Here is a 14,542-nt window from a genome sequence, read left to right on the forward strand (position 1 = left end):
AAGTCAGTTCGATGTTAACGCTGATATCGGTGCATCTGAGTCCATGTATACTAATCATACTCCGAATTTGAAGCAATTTTCCCCACCTCTGCTCTAGGGAATACGAATTAGTTTTAAAGTCAGCAAATTATTCCATTCCGGTCGTTGCAATTTTCCCCACCACTGCTCTAGGGAATACGAATTAGTTTTAAAGTCAGCAAATTATTCCATTCCGGTCGTTGTAGTATAGTGGTGAGTATTCCCGCCTGTCACGCGGGTGACCCGGGTTCGATCCCCGGCAACGGCGATATTAGCAAAATTTGTGTTATTGATTGTTTTGGTGTTGGTGAAAATATTAATTTTTAACTTTGAAGTGTACAGATGACTTTTAGGTGACGATGGTACACACGGAAGTTGAATTGGATTCGGATTCCATACTTCGATTTCTATCTTGGTAGTATATTCATGTAACATTTAAAAAATAGAGTTTTATTATAGTAATTGTGATGGAGTTGTGGTGAAAGACCCTAAAGGAGAGGACTGGGTGCGCGCTTGGACAGTGGAGCCGATACCAGTCAAACAGTTGTTGGATGCCTCCTTTCTCCACCAATCACAGGAAATGACCAATCCCCTTCCGCCATGGGACGCTCGCATTCTTTCAACGCATGCAGCCTCCATGCATGAGGCTCTGGAACGTGGGGGTACGTGGTAATAGCTCCTCCCTCCATCCATGCAAGCTCCATATCCTGACTTGAGGACCTCTGCTATTTATCCACGCTTTTGCTATCATTTCTGTTTTTCCTCCTCTGGCCATCTGGGCCGGGGGTAATCCGCTCTCCTTGCACTTCCTCTCACCATTTGAGGACTGCTCGGCATCCTGGTCTTTTTTCGACTCGGCTCTCTTGGTCCTTGGCGCGCCCGCGGCCTCTCCATGCAGGGAGGCTTCAACTGGTGGCGCGCTCAGATCCCCTCCTGGCGCACATTGTTTATCCTTACTTGCTGGTATCTTTGGAAATGGAGGAATGAATGCATTTTTCAGAACTCCAGACGGGCCCTTGATTCTATCCTGATCCAAATCACGGGCAATCTGCCTCCTGCAGATTAATCTCCAATCCAGCTCTGGTTTTTCATATACAGCATATTTCGGCACTTTCTCTTCAATGCTGATGTTTTTTCTTACTGGACTGACTCTCTCAATCTTTTTTGGATGGTCTGTTTCTGTCTTGAAGCGACAATTGTGTTTTTTGGTTCATGGTTTTTTAACATGCCTATGTGCTGCGCTCTTTTGCTCTAGGCGGGGCTCAATGTTTCACACTGGTTTTTCTCTATAAAATCAGTGACAATGTATATATGCTGCCTCATCAGTACGCTCTAATGGAACAGCAGCTTGTCTTCCTGTTGTTTTCACACAGATATGATATGTATTTTGACCTCTATATTTTCTTAATATAACTATTCTGATTTTTCTCTCTGAAAAAATTATAGTAATTGTGAAAGAGTGATTAATTAATATAGTCATATAAATTAAATCATTCATAAATGTGCATAAATATTAATTTATAATATACATTAAAATATTTATTTCAAGATACATTTTATGTTATTAAAATTTAAAAAATTTATAAAAATTAATTAAAACAGTATATTTATTGAACATTAAAAAATAGATTTTTACTATTGTAATTTTGAAAGAGTTATTAAGTGATATAGCCTTATAAATTAAATCACTGGTAAATATTAATAGACATTAATCTATAATAAACATCAAAACATTTATTTCATGATACATTTTATATTATTAAAATTTTAAAAACCATAAAAACTAATTAAATTATAATTTTGCTTTAATTTAGTATTAATTTTAAAATAATAAATATATAAGTTACACATATACATTTAAAAACATGGAACACGATTTTTAACCATGAAGATTTACTCCTATTTTACCATAGAGATTTTTAAGTTGTAAATAAGTTATGTTACAATACCATGGACCAATACCATACCTTATCAATACGACATGCCCACGGTGTAGTGTGTCATATCACAATTTTTTTTAATTAATGAATTTAATTAAGAGTAAAAAAGGCATAACTATTCTAGAGATAAATTTCAACCAATGATTTGTATATCCTACAATAAATATTCTAGAATATTCTATGAAAATTAAATCCCTACCATTCATCTGATTATTACTAATAATTAAATTAAAATTTTGAAAGTAATATTTCAAAATAGACACGTTGTTAACATAATGAAGTAATTCAATTCAATTCATTTATGTAAACAAGAGTCACATGTAACATAGTCTCTCATGGATATTAATTTAATGATTATTTTTTTTATTATTTAATAAAAAATTAGTATATATTAAATAATAACAATTAATAATATTACTTTATAACAAAATAATATATCACAATTACTAATATTAATTATTAATTAACAACAAAATATCTAAAAACTACAAACAAATATTAAAACAAATTGTATCTAAAGTCATAATAGCATAGGCGTTGTCTACCGAGATGGTAGACGACAAATTTGCATGGGGGACAAAATATGATGCTACTCAAGTTGTCTTCCCTGTTGCTGACTGGGAAAGTGTCTCTCCTACCTACTCGAAAATCCTCTTGGCCTTTGGAAACTGAAACAACCTCCTCTCCAAGTAAATCGAATTGCCTTCTTGAGGAACTACGCAGTCAATATGTAGCCTCCTAGAGAAAATAATTTTGTCTTTTCTCTTGCCGCTCAAGAACTGGAAAATATTCCTCTGGATCACTCCCTTTATCGCTCTCTAGCCTTGCATGCTCTCTTTGGCTCGAACTCTGCTACTAGCTAGGTCAAACTACCCAAAGAACTCGCATTGTTGGCTCTCACTCACTATTTTGTGTGTTTCTCCATCTACTCATCGACCTCCTCTTATAATCTCCAATTGGGACTCCAACGGCCAAGATTAAAAACTAATAAATGTCTGACATCATATCCAAGACAATCTCCATGAGTTTCTAGAGAATTCTCACCTTTCTCAATTAATTACTATTAATTAACATGTTTTCCTAAGTTAGACTTCGGAAAACTTTAAATGATGGTCAATTAATTTAATTGATATATCTCTAGCTAGAATTTCCAGAAACGATTTCTGGGTTTTGGAGAATTCTTGTGTTTTAGCCTGTCCACAAAGTTTCAAGACTAGAAAACCATCTGATGCTACAAAAAATAACAAGGGCTGACTTGGTCTTATGGTTGACTTTTTGACTCAATGCAAAAATAAATTTTCCTTTTTCTTACAGGAAGTCCAAATGGGACTTGACTCAATTTCATTTCTTTTGACTCACAATAAATTCTATTTGACTTAATTGACCCTATAAGCATAAAAACCATGCTTTGACTAAATAAAAATAATAATGAATATAATAATACATCAATGGTGCATTTGAATTACATTATGTAGACTGACACTAATAGCTCTGCTCTGTGTTTGATCCAATGCCACTATACTAGCTAAAATGAAAAAAATCTCCAAGCTTGAAAACTATAAACGCCTCACTGCCACATGCCTTAAAAGATGAAGCCTCGTCAAAGAAACCCACAATGTATTTAGCCCATATTTCCTTAATCTAATAGCATCTTCTTGTTGTATTCTCCTTTTTTTGTCCTATCTCTAGAAAGTATGTCGCGACCTTTAGGCATGTAGCCCTCACGTTTGGTACAACTTGATAAAAAATCCAAGCATTCTCAGATCTCTAAATTCCCCACATGATATAGAAAGATAGAGCTATGTAATCTTTAAAATCCATAAACCACTATGAAAGTCAGCCCCCAATGGTAGACTTATCCCAAATGGCATTTAACTTAAGCATTTGAAAAAACTTGAACCATACTGAGGCCGCAAATGGGCAAGTGAGAAAGATACGTGCCATGCCTTCTATATTTTTACTACAATGTATGCATCTCCATGGATCTTGAAAGCCTATTTTATGCATATGTTCTCATGTAGGATCCTGCTATGAACAACCAACTAGACGAACTATTTCAATCTTTCTGGGATCTCCCATTTCCATGAATTTTGGAACCATAAAGATTTAGAATCTAAGATTTGACCCTAAGAAATGTGTGAGTAAACATATTTGATTGATATCTTACCTTTAACAATGCTACCATCCCATGTCATCATGTCCTCCTTATCTGATATAAGAATACTTGCTAGACTCAATTGAAGGATATATTGTTCCCACTCATCCACTAAAGGACTCGATAGATCAATCCACCTGGCATCTAATACGCATATAACTATGGATTTGAAACCATATTTGGAATGTGAACGACATAAATATGATTCAGGAAGAAGAGACAATTTTTATGTAAATAATTGAGCAAAGGGACAAATAGAGAATGATTACCAACCATGCCTTCCATGGAATCCAACCCAATCTCCACCCGCAATCCCATACCTACCTCCCATCTCAAATTACCAAGAAGCCAATGTTTTATCTTCATCATACTCCTCCAAGTGTGAGATGACATGGTTTTTTTTTTTTTTTTTTTTTTTTTTTGAGTCCCTTGCTTTGATCTTGCTAACTAAATGTTTGTTTTTGAGATATTTTACTTTCATAATATGTTGCCAAATGCCATCTCCACTCAATGCCCTCCACAAAGTCTTAACAAGAAGAGCCATATTGAAACATTTTGGATCTTTTATATCCCATCCACCTACCTTGTTAGCTCCTCTATGTGAACTAAATGAATTTTCTATGTGTTACTTGGGCTAGCAAAAGAAATTTAGCAATAGTAGATTTAATTCTATTAATAATTTGTTTAGGCAACTTGAAGAGATGCATCTAGTATATGGATATGCTCTGAAGCACTTATTTAATCACGACAAGTCTCCCTCCCAACCATAACCATTTGTGTGACCATTGTGACATCTTTTTGTCAAAATTCCTTACTATCCATTCCCAATCTTAGATCTCATATTTATTCAGTTTCAAAAAAAAAACCCAAGATATCTAAAACCTCCTTCCATTGATATTGGTTTTGCCTCAAATATTTTTTTGATCTCCAACATCACTTCATCCTCATGTTTTGACAAAATCAAGGAACATTTTCCCTTACTACAATATAAGCCTAAGGCCTACCCAAAGCTAGACAATAACTAATGAAAGGCTCGCCATTCTGAGATAGTGGCTTCACCAATAAAGAGAACATCATCTACAAACATTACATGAGTTAAAATATTTTTCCTAGATAGCCTACAAGCAAACATAATGCCCCTAGATCTAGCCTCCTTGATCCTTCTACTTAATCCATCAATTACAAGTAGAAACATAAGAGACGATAGGGCGAACATCATCTACCAACATTACATGAGTTAAAATATTTTTTCTAGATAGCCTGCAAGCAGACATAATGCCCCTAGATCTAGCCTCCTTGATCCTTCTACTTAATCAATCAATTACAAGTAGAAACATAAGAGATGATAGAGCACGCCCTTGTTTAAGACCTCTTGTTGCCTTGACAAAAACTAAAGGAAGCTCGTTTATTATGATAACAAAGTGCACTAAAGAAATACATGTCCTGATCCAATCAACTAACTTTACTCCAAAACCAATCTTACGTAGGATCATCCTTAATAATTTATAATCCACATTATCATAAGCTTTGATCAAGTCTATCTGTATATGAAAATCCTCCATCTAACGAGTTTTAATTGAGTGAATTCATCCTTGAGTAATGGAAAAAACATCATGTATTTGTCTATCGTCTAAAATTCCAAATCGCTCCAAGGTAATATGCTTTGTGAATGTAGATTTTATCATGTTTGCAATGATTTTAGATATCATTTTATAAATTGTATTACCTAGAGAAACAGGACGATAGTCGGTAAAAGTGGAGGGCTTCGCCACCTTAGGGATGAGTTCTACAAAAATATCATTAACTGATCCTAAAATCGAACATAGTCGTTGTGATTCCTCAACCATGTTTGAAAGTTCCTAAATCATAATGTCCTGAAAATGAAGAAAGAGCCTCATTGCATCCATTTGATCCTGGACTCTTGTCCTTGGCCAAGGCTTTCAAAACCTCCAAAATCTCTTCCTTAGTAATCGACCTCCTCAAATAGCCATTTTCCTCCACATTCACCATATTAGGAAAGAGCTTAATAATATCCATTTGTTTTTTGAAATTATCACCTTCTCTTACTTTGTGAAAGTTGTTGAAAAAGTGAACCGCTTCCCTTTAAATATCCTTTTGAGAAACAATGATATTACCCTCTCTGTCTGCGATGAACCAAATAAAATTTTGTTTCCTTATAAATGATGCATGACTATGAAAGAAACAAGTATTTTTATCACCTTCCACCACCCAAATTTCCCTTCTCTTTAAACTCCTCTTCTTGGGACTTCATAATCCGATTCTTCGTTTCCTCAAGATCTAATAACTTATGTTTTGTGATGACAAAGAAATTTTCTGGGGCCATCAAATCAAGAAAGACCTTAATCAATTTGTCTATCAAAATAAAATCCTTAACCATTGCCTTTTTCTTTTTCCTTACCCATAGCTTGACAACTTGCTTCAACATTTTAAGTTTGTAATAGACAAATTCCATACATGAAAACTCTCGAACTAGGACAGATTTTAGTTAGGTGGCCCGAACCGAACCTTCAAACTCTTTCTCCTTTAACCAAATATGGTTGATCTTGAATGGATAAAATTGGTTCATGTTTTCCCTAGACCATTCCAGAAAAATTAGATTGTGATATGATATATAGGAATTGTGAATCTGAGAAACCAAATTCCCCAATCTACCTACCAAATTAGATTGAACAAAAATATGGTCTATCCTTTTAGAGATTCCCTCGATCCCCAAACAATCATTCCTCCATGTTCGATTTTTTGTAACAAGCTTGTTGTCTAGTAATGACTTTTGAGCAAATAAATCCTTTAAATAACCCCCTAACTTATCCTCCTTGATTTTGAGTCTCCATATCTCATTTACTTCCATAGTTAAATTGAGATCACCTGCCAAAATTAAATAACTCAATTCATTAAATCATTGGCATCGATTCAATCCCAAAACCTCTTTCTGTCAGAGAAAGTCACAGATATGCTGAGGATATGAAGGCGCGTACTTGACCTCTCTGAAATGATGATAAAATAATCCCTGCAACATAATTATAAGCTCTGAGATTAATGATTTTAGGATCCCAAATGGTGGTCATTCTTCTCAAGAGGCCTGAGGCACTGGTCATGCACACATTCCAAAGTCGACAAATCTTTAAAAAGAATTCCCAAGCCTTTTCCCTATTGACTAAAGTCTCTAGTAAAAGAGCCATTGTTGGATTTTTCAATTGAATGATACTACAGAGGGACATTCTTTTATGGGTAGATCCCAGACCCATCATATTGAATGACATAATAATCATTATGGTAGAACTTCCATGGGTACATTCGCTCTAAGAACCTGAGAGCCAAGAAGTTCAACATCTAGATTCCCATCCATATGCTAGGAAGGATCACATTGAGGAGCATTCAAATCTTCCATGGACTCCCGAAATGACGAAAAAAGATCTGAAGGGACTGTAAAACAATTTGTGACTTTTTTTATATTTAGTTCCTTATTTCTTCCTATTTGTAATGTTTTTTATGGAATTTGGACTAAAAAACACTTCCTTTCCGGGAAAAAAAGATTTCTTGATTATAAGAGGCTCTAAACCAACTGACTCGATCCTAGCCAAATTGTCCAACTCTACATCCTTAGATATCATAGAAGATTCGATTCTCATGGATGCCCCAATTTTAATGGGGGAAGAAAAATATGCCCCATTCAATATTAGGTCCCCTCCCTCCCTATCCCTATCCAAAATAATAGGAGAAGGCATGCAACTTACAGTAGTTGATAAAGTTGATCCCTTGTGGCTATAAATTACTGAAGAAAAGGGTAAAGGGGGACCCTTATATCCCTCCTTGATGATAGGATTAATACACTTATTACAGACATGTTCTCTACACCTATGTGATCCTTATTAACAAAAAAAAATAAAATAGGATATATGTCATCATAAAAATGGGGAAGAATAAATGAGCATGTACCTAGAGCCGATGGATCGATGTTGTCCAAATTAATATTCTTTTCCTACCTTGTACCTTATTTGTAGAGCTTACCTCGAACTCCATGACACATACCTCATTGAGAACTAGAAACGAACCTCGCAAGGAATTCAACCAAAAGATGTCACGTCACATGACAACACATGCATCTAAAGGGGATCCCCAAATAATTGATGCATTGACGAAAAGAGGAAGGCCCCCAAAAAAGGTTTATCTCTGCCGGCGATCCACCTGAAAATTCCATTTAAACTAGAACCTAGACTATGCTTTTGTCGAGTCTCCCCAAACTCCCATCCTCGATGAAGAAAAAGTTACCAATTTTGTTGGATATTTCCATAATTATCTGTTTAGACCACAGCTCTAGTAGTAAGTTAGGAAATTTAACCCACAATATTTTCCACTTCAACAATTCTTTAAGGGGATTAAAGTCTACATGCCAACACTGAAGAGAAATAAATCCACTGCCTCTGACCCATGGGATGGCATAAATGTGCTTCACATGTTTTGAACACAGAAAATGAAAAGAGAGCCAAGTGTTTAATAGGACACTAATCTTCATCCTGTAAGAGGAGACCAACTTTTTCCCGCCCAACCCTTCATTTATTACCAAGACATCTTTGAAAATTCTCACCTACATGTAAGTGCCCTCTACTTTATAACTTCCACCTTATCCTAGAAAATATCCAAACAAGGCTCTTGACTTTTTTTGAGGACTTATTAACCTTCCTCCTTCTTGTGTTGTTTTTAAAACTTGTATTCAAACAACCTCTAAGAGTCCAACAAGCTACCAACAATATCTAATCTAACTAGGTTGACTGTCCCCACACCTCTATCAAATGATGCATCATCTGTAATGATTCTATGAAAATAATTTGCGCCTTCCTATGTTAAAATTGTGGCCTCTATCGACTACTCCAGCCCATGGGAATAATCTCTCAGAAAATCCCTATATAACACCATTGTCAAAGTAACCTCCAACAAAACGCAAAGCCAACTTCAATGTAAAATGAAGACCTCCACAAACAAGTCGCAAAACCAATACCCTAATGTTGATATACCACCTGTAGTGATGAAATTAGAAACATAATTGTTTTTGGATCCATACAACATGCCCTTTTAACATCCTACCCCAAAAGTTAGGGGAGAGCCCAAAATCTGTTGATATAGAGAACTTAATTTTGCCACAATCCCAGAAAACATAGTTGGAAAGCTTTCCCACAATGTAATGAAAATAGACCCACCTCAATTCATGTGTCCTTAATGCACAACGTAGCCATAGAAAAGAAGGACACACATTAAAATAATGCATGGATATTTCCACTCTACCACATATGGAGAAAAATAACCCATTTGTCTCCCTAAAAAAATACTAAAAAAAACACTCCCAGCAGCTCCATCATTCCAAGAATTTATGGAGTTCCCAAAGTCCATAAAACTGGCATTTCTTTGAGACTTATAGTAAATACCATATAGGATCACCCACTTACTTGGTAGCTCAATGCCTTTCTATGAAACTTTTCCCCTTATCTTGCAACACCTCCTCTTACATAAAAGACTCTACATCCTTTGTCGATTGGATCAAAAACCTAGAAATAAACAATGATGATCTCATGGTTAGTTTTGACATTGTATCACTCTACACTATGATTCCTGTTCATGAAGCTATTGATTTCATGAGGTCTATTATTGACATTGAAACATTAGAATTACTGAAACTTTGTCTCAAATAATCATATTTCAATTTTAAAGGAAAAATTTATGAACAAACGCATGATGTAGCTATGGGCTCGTCATTATCTTCGATAGTTTCCAACATCTTCATGGAACACTTTGAACATAGAGCGCTTAAATCTTTTCCATACACCCCAAATGAATAGAAAATATATATTGATGACATATTCACAAAGTGGAGTCATGGAAAAGACAAACTATGAGATTTTCTATCTCACATCAACAACCTCTCAAATCATATTAAATTCATTATTGAAGTTGAGAAAGAAAACCAGTTAGCTTTCGTTGATGTCCTATTCACAAATAAAAATGGAAAACTTGGGTACCAAGTCTTTAAAAATAAAACTCACGCAGATAAATATCTACATGCTAACTCTCATCACCATCCCAAACAAAAAAATAGGTATCATAAAAACCCTAGCTACAAGAGCATCTAGAATTTCAGATCATGAACATCTTAAACATGAACTTAACCATCATTCCAAGGTTTTGAAGAAAATGGTTACAATAAAAAAATCATTAACAAAACTATCCATCAAACCTTAAACATGAAACATTAAAAAAAAGTTAGTGACATACCTAAAATCACCCTTCCTTACATAAAAGGTACCGCAAATAGAATTGCTAAAATCCTGAAAAAGAACATAACATCAACATAACATTCACCCCCCCAAACATCATAGAAAAATGACTGACTCCTTCAAATTAACACTAAGGAGTAAACATAGTTTTTTTCTCTTGTGAGAAAGAATACATAGGTGAAACATGAAGATCTTTCAACATAAGAATGAAAGAACATACTACTAACATACAAAGAAATGGGGCATCGAAATTTGCACTTGTAGAATGTGCTTCCTCATCCTCGCATTACATTTGTACGGAAAAAGCTAGTCTCATAAAAAAGGAAGACTATTACTTAAAAAGAAAAATAAAAGAAGCTATAGAAATTGAAAAAATAGTAAGTACAATGAATAGTGATGATGGTTTAAAGCCGAGTAATACTTGGAAACCTTTATTAAAGAAAAACATTTTGGACATAATGAGCCGGCATGAATCTATTTCTCTAAATTCTAATATAAATAGTAATAACTCTCCACATACCACATCTAAACATCTCAACCTGAATTGCAATCCCTGAAGAAGTACTCACTTTGAAAGTTCCAAATGTTGAGTTTAGAGAACTCTTTACATGTTATTCCAAAAATACAATTAATACTAAAAAAATCAACAGGGCGATTTGCAAATTTAGGCATCTTAAATAAGCCCAATGGAAGGTATAACTTCCATTATGGGTCTTTTAGTCATTTTGGTCTCGTGGACGTCATTAAATTTATTCAATTCATTTCGATTCATTATGTTAATCACATCATTAAAGGTTGTTAAATCAACATCTGAAATATCTCGCCAACCTCTTAATAATGAATCATTTGAACCTCTTAATAATGAATCATTTGAAGGGGAAAAAAGCTTTGACATAGAGCACTCTTAATAATGAATCATTTGAATGGAAAAAAAACTTAGAGATAGAACGCTCCAAACACAACAGCTAAGTGGATTGATTTATGCCAGAGCAAGGATTCAAACCTTATTTAATATCACCAAACAAAATGCCAGAAAAATCCTCAAATATCCATACCTCGAGATGCTACAGAAAGTAACTAAAACAACAAAGTCCATGATACTTTGAAAAACAATCATTGGAGAGGAGATGGAAACCCCACTCCATCTCTTTTGAATTACATAACCAGGCTCAAGGCTATGTCCAAAAGTGATCTTCTACTTTTAAAAAATAGTCACAAGAAAACAACGTTGCCCAAATATACCTGCATCCTCCCAACGTTGCCCAAATATACCTGCATCCTCCCAGGATCACACTCAAATGATGGAAAAACATATCTATTTTAGTTATAATATTCTTTTGGCTTTTTTTAATAGGTAGAATTGTTGATTTTTTAGTAAGTTTTTAAAGAGTTTATGTTTTCTCAAATTTTAAAGGATTTCATTTCATATTTATATATTTTTTTTTCTGTTTAGTTGAAGATTATTTTATTGTATTAATTAATGATATGTTTGTAATGTCTATTTATTCATTTTAAAAAATAATAGAAAATATATATATGATGTAGAAGTGTTAGAATATTAGTTAAAAATTATAATTAAATATACTTTTAAAAGTAATAATAGAATATAATTTTTTTACACAATGGGAAAAATTATCATAACTTAGTGGTCAAACTAGTAATGAGGACAGTTATCACTCGCTGCGATCAGGAAATGCAAGTTAATTCATTATTTACCATGCCGCCTAGAATTATCTTGTTTGTGGTCTGTCCTGCAAAATGCCTTAGATCTTGGGCCATTAATCTATTTCCTTAAATATATAAAAAAACAAAAAAAACAGAAAAAAAAAAAACAAAAACAAAGTTTTAGCCTAATAAAAACAGTTTTAAACATTTTATAAAATAAAATAATTATTACTATTAATTTTTTTTTCTAATTCAAAAAAACATAATATAATTTAATTTTTTAGCATATCATAACTACATATATTAATAAATTATTAACTTATTAAAATGAAATATAACTTTATCTTTTTATTTTCTTTTTGAAATAAAAAACATAATATAATTTAAATTCTTAACATATAATAACTCTATTTTATTAATAATATAATAACTTATTAAAATGAAATGTAACCTTGCCCTTACAATTTGATCTATCAACCTTTAATACTCAAGAGGTACAGCTATTGATTATCCGTCTCCATTTTGTATGAGATTTAATAATTACACTAATTTTCTCCCTCTCCACTTGTTTTGTCTTGATTTATATTGTGAACCTTGGTAAAAACAATTATACGAACGAAGATAAGCTAACTTTTCGGGTTTGATGAGAAGTAAAAGTAACATAATTTATCCCACGTGGGAGCCACGAACATAATATAGTTATAATAATAGAGACAGATGAGCAGCCATCTGGTAAGTTGGGCAGTAATGAGAAATAGCACGAAAAGGAGGTTTCAAGTTTCCTCAAAAGTCAGTTCGAAGTTAACGCTAATATCGATGAGTCTAAGTCCGTGGTTACTAGTCATACGAATGACTTTTAAAGTCGGTTTTCCCCATCCGGGTCGTTATAGTATAGTGGTGAGTGTTTCCTACTACTGTCACGCGGACGCGGGTGACCCATGTTTTATGGTCAGTGGAAATATTAATTTTTTACTTTTAAGTGTACAGATGACTTAATTGGGTTATGGATTGTTTTGGGGTTGGTGGAAATATTATTTTTTAACTTTGAAGTGTACAGATGACTTTTAGGTGACGGTGGTACACATGGAAGTTGAATTGGATTCGGATTCCACATTAATTAATTAAACAGGTGTCATTATTACGTCATTCCTGAGACTAAATTATAAAAATTAATTAATTTATAATTTTGTTTTAATTTTTTAATAATTTTTAAAATAATATATATATATATATATGGAACATGATTTTTAATTATAAAGATTGACTCTTATTTTATAATAGAGATTTTTAAGTTGTAAACCAGTTATGTTATAATACCATGGACCAATATCACACTTTATCAATACCACATGTTTAAGTGTAGTGTGTTATGTGACAACTTTTTAATTAATAAATTTAATTAAGAGTAAAAAAATCATAACTATTCTAGAGATAAATTTCAAACAATGATTTGTATATCCTACAATAATTATTCTAGAATATTCTATGGAAATTAAATCCCTACCATTCATCTAATTATTACTAATAATTAAATTAAAATTTTGAAAGCCCTATTTCAAAATAGACATGCTATTAACATAATGAAGTAATTCAATTCAATTCATTTATGTAAACAAGAGCCACATGTAAAATAGTCTCTCATGGATATTAATTTAATGATTATTTTCATTATTATTTAATAAAAAGTTAGTATATATTAAATAATAACAATTAACAATAGTAATTGATAGCAAAATAATATATCACAATTACTAATATTAATTATTGTTAATTATTAATTAACAACAAAATATCTAAAAACTACCAACAAATATTAAAACAAATTGTATATAAAGTCATAATAGCATGGGCGTTGTCTACCGAGATGGTAGATGACAAATTTGTGTGGGGGACAAAATTTGATGCTACTTGTTGGCTTGAGGGGGCCTGACCTAGGTTCAGCGTTAGTTAGCCAAACAAATCCCTACACTACTGGCCCTTTCGGCATCAGCCTACAGAGCGCAGACTGAAGTCTCACCCGAAGTAGTATGGGGGGATGCTGGAACCAAGTTTCCGCACCCTTGAGATGGTTGTGATGTCAGTTTATTCTGGCTATACCTGCCTTCGCGCAGGTTGCTTAGCCCTCTATTCCACCCTTCAGTACCTTCGCGAAAGGGTACAATTGGCTTTCGCGCAGCCCTAACCTGCGGCTCAGGGACTTTCGCGCTACTAGGGCAACGAACTGCAATATCTCCCAAACTAGGCTAAGTGTCTTACTTATCTTATTAACCGATCTTAGTTAGCTTTGCGTAAACAGATGTTCTTACTTACGTTCACTTAACCAACACATTTACATACATTCGCGCATCATATAAACATTATAAGTGAAATTCATACCCAACAAAACAAGATGCATAAACAGGAGATAAAGATGCAGAAATTGTCAAATACTTCTCTTTATTGATAATTCCGAACAATTACAGACTTGACCTACCCTG

At 33.6% G+C, this 14,542-nt stretch overlaps 1 non-coding gene across 1 annotated transcript; it reads left to right on the forward strand.

Annotated features, from left to right (window-relative positions):
• The first annotated feature begins 214 nt into the window (after positions 1-214).
• TRNAD-GUC (transfer RNA aspartic acid (anticodon GUC)) lies at positions 215-286 on the forward strand. The gene has a single exon. It is a non-coding gene; the product is annotated as a tRNA-Asp (tRNA).
• The last annotated feature ends 14,256 nt before the right edge of the window (positions 287-14,542 follow it).

The sequence above is a fragment of the Pinus tabuliformis genome, chromosome 8 (assembly GCF_031772625.1).
Source record: "Pinus tabuliformis cultivar Carrire ecotype Pingquan chromosome 8, CPIR1, whole genome shotgun sequence".
Lineage (NCBI taxonomy): Eukaryota > Viridiplantae > Streptophyta > Pinopsida > Pinales > Pinaceae > Pinus > Pinus tabuliformis.